The sequence below is a fragment of the Dromiciops gliroides genome, chromosome 3 (assembly GCF_019393635.1).
Source record: "Dromiciops gliroides isolate mDroGli1 chromosome 3, mDroGli1.pri, whole genome shotgun sequence".
NCBI lineage: Eukaryota > Metazoa > Chordata > Mammalia > Microbiotheria > Microbiotheriidae > Dromiciops > Dromiciops gliroides.
The window spans coordinates 411,301,196-411,304,723 of NC_057863.1; the positions used below are offsets into that span (position 1 = coordinate 411,301,196).

Here is a 3,528-nt window from a genome sequence, read left to right on the forward strand (position 1 = left end):
AAATTTTCCCCAATTATATGTAATTAAAAAAAATTCATTTAAGGGGGCAGCTAGGTGGCACAGTGGATAAATCACCTCCCCTGGATTCAGGAGTACCTGAGTTCAAATCCGGCCTTGGACACTTGACACTAGCTGTGTGACCCTGGGCAAGTCACTTAATCCCCATTGCCCCGCAAAAAAAAAAAATCATTTAAAAAAGAAATTGAGTTCTCAATTTGCTTCCTTCTTCCTGTTCCTCCTTCACCCCTTGAGAGTGTAGCAATATGACATTAATAATACATATGAGGTCTTGTAAAACATATTTCCATGTTAATCATATTGTAAAAGGAAACACATACATGCAAAGAAAGAAAAAAATAAAGGGAAAAACTGATTTTTTAATCTGCACTCAGATTTCATCAGTTCTCTCTTTAGAAGTAGACAACATTTTTCATCATGCATCCTTTGGAATTATCTTGTATCATTGTCTTAATCAGAGTAGCTAAGTCTTGCTGCCTTGCTAGACTTTTGGAGGAAGAGTCAGTAGTTGCAGATGTCTCTAGCAGCTGACAGGTGGAGCCTACTGGGATTTCCTTTTGTTGGGAGGCATATAGCATCAGTGGGAACAATGTATTTGAACCTTGTAAGGAATCTTCCCTCCACTAACAGCCTCCTAGCATGAATCACAGTTACATCCAGAAGCCACCCACAAATATAAAGGTTTTATGGAAAACAACAGCTGGTGATATTGACATAGAACTATGGTAAAAAGTGGCTCCCAAAATATATTGAAATTTCATTCAATTTTGTATGCAAGGTTATTTTGGCAACACAATATTTCATAGATTTTTACCTGGTTTTATAATCTATGGAGGAGATCCCACTGGTACTGGAACTGGTGAATAATCTATCTATGGAGCCCCTTTCATGGATGAATTTCACTCATAATTGTGATTTAATTGGAGGGAACTGATTGACATGGCAAATGTTGGACCTCATGGTAATGGCAACCAGTTTTTCTTTACTTTGGGTCATGCAGATGAACTTAACAACAAACATACCATTTTTGGAAAGGTAACAGGGGACACAGTATACAACATGCTGAGATTGACAGAAGTGAATATTAATGAAGAAGAAAAGCCAGTTAATCCACATAAAATAAGAAGTTGTGAGATTTTTTCTTAATCCTTTTGATAATATCATATGAAGAGACAATAAGAATACCCCCCCAAAAGGACAAACTAAAAAATGCAGTAAAGAAATTAACAACTGAAGGCACATAATTTTAGTTTACTTTCATTTGCAGGAGAAGCTGAAGAGAAAGTAGTAAATTGAGTTAGTCAGTGAAAAGGGTGCAGATTCAGATGATAATGAAGATGAAGATGAAGAAGATGAAGATGATAGTGATGAAAAGATTCTAATGAAAAAAAGATTGCCAAAACATTTGAAATAGGAGAGAAGTGAAAATGCTAAATCTGCTAAAGGAATAGATAAAGAAATAGAGAAGAAATCAGTTAGATGCAGAATGGGGGGAGGTATATGAAGTCCTTCCTGAGAAAGGACTCTCTCAGAAACAGTGAGGAACTTATGAGAAAAGCCCAACTTCTAAAGTGGGAACTCTTAGCTACAAAAAGAGAGATGACACTCACCAACAAAAAGCCAAAAAAGGATGGAAGAAGATGATGTATCAGATAGTGCTGTTGCAGAATATTGAAGAGAAAAGAAAAAAATATGAAGCTTTAAAGGAGCAACAGCCAAAGAAAGGATCATCCTGGGAAGAACATATACTGGCTTTATTGAACCAGTTTAAATCTAAACTCACTCAGGCCATTGCCCAAACTCCTAAAAATGAAATTTCCTTTTTTAATAAATATTTTTATTTAAAGTTTTGAACTTCAAATTGTATCCCTCCTTCCCTTCTTCCCCTCCACCATCCCTGAGGAAGTAAGAAATCAGATAAAGGTTATACATTTGGAATTATGTAAAACATCACCATATTAGTCATTTTGTATAAGAAAACTCAAAAGAAAAAAAATGAAAGAAAGTGAAAAATAGCATGCTTCACTGTGTGTTCAACAAATACCAGTTCTTTCTTTGGAGGTGGATAGTATGTTTTATCATTAGTCCTTTGGCATTTTCTTGGATCATTGTATTACTGAGAATAGTTGTCATTCACAGTTCTTCCTCAAACAATATTGCTATTAATGTGTACAACATTCTACTGCTTCTGCTTACTTCACTATACATCAGTTAATACAAGACTTTTCAAGCCTTTCTGAAATCCTCTTGCTTGTCATTTTTTATTGTACAATAATATTCCATTATAGAGTAATATCACATTGCAATTCCCACAGCTCGTTTAGCTATTCCCCAATTGATGGACATTCCTTTGATCTCCAATTCTTGGCCACCACAAAAAGAGCTGCTATAAATATTTTTGTATAAGTAGGTCTTTTTCCCTTTTTGGGGATGTCTTTGGGATATAAACCTAGCAGTGGTATTGCTGGATCAAAGGCTATGCACAATTTTATAGCCCTTTGGACATAGTTCCAAATTATTCTCCAGAGTGTTTGGATCAGTTCACAATCCCACCAACAGTGGATTAGTGTCCCAGTTTTCCCACATCTCCTTCCACATACAAAATTTTCAATTTTTGTTATAATTGCCACTCTCATACCTGTGAGCTGATTGTTCAGAGTTGTTTTAGTTTGCATTTCTTTGACCAATAAAGATTTAGAGAATTTTAAAAAATCAAACTTCTGAAACTGAAGTGAAAGATGATGGATGTATGTACCATGTGCTTCAGTTTGAGGATAAAAGCAGAAAAGTGAAGATGCAAGCATGCAGAATGAAGATACTTTTGAAATTTATGATCCCCATAATCCAGTGAATATTACATGAGAAAAAAAAGCAAAAAAGATCATGAGGAAGAAAAAAGAAAGAAGATAAAAAGAGAGTATGGCTTACCAAAACTCGCTGGAAAAGTGAAGGCAGTCTAAAGGGCATTATAAAAAGTCAATTTTCCCCAAAGCATCATTTAAGGGCATGAAAAAAATATTTTATGAACCTTTTGTTTGGTTTTGAGACTATCTATGTATTTGAGATTATCTCTTTTTTTTTTCAGGGCCATGGGGGTTAAGTGACTTCCTCAGGGTGACACTGCTAGTAAATGTAAAGTGTCTGAGGCCGGATTTGAACTCAGGTATTCCTGAATCCAGGGCCGGTGCTTTATCCACTGCACCACCTAGCTGCCCCATACAATTATCTCTTTTTATGAATTGTACAATGAAGTAAGTAAAGAATTTGGATGATACTGAGTATCCCAACTTTCCATGATGTTTTTCCTAACTTGGCATTTTGTATGACTGATTCTGAATTAAAATATTTTTTATTTCTATCTGTATGTAACCATTAGCATGATGTACTGGGGGGAGGTGTCAGAAAGATCTGCTAGTCCCATGGACTTATGACTTTCTAACAACAGGAAGAAGTCATCTAATAAATTACTGAGGTCCTGTGAGGAAGGGGACTTCTTAGTGTTATCACTAG

The 3,528-nt window shown here is 35.6% G+C and overlaps 1 pseudogene; it reads left to right on the plus strand.

The window, feature by feature from the left end:
• The first annotated feature begins 657 nt into the window (after positions 1–657).
• On the plus strand, positions 658–2,928 carry LOC122751720 (annotated as a pseudogene).
• Positions 2,929–3,528: the final 600 nt, after the last annotated feature.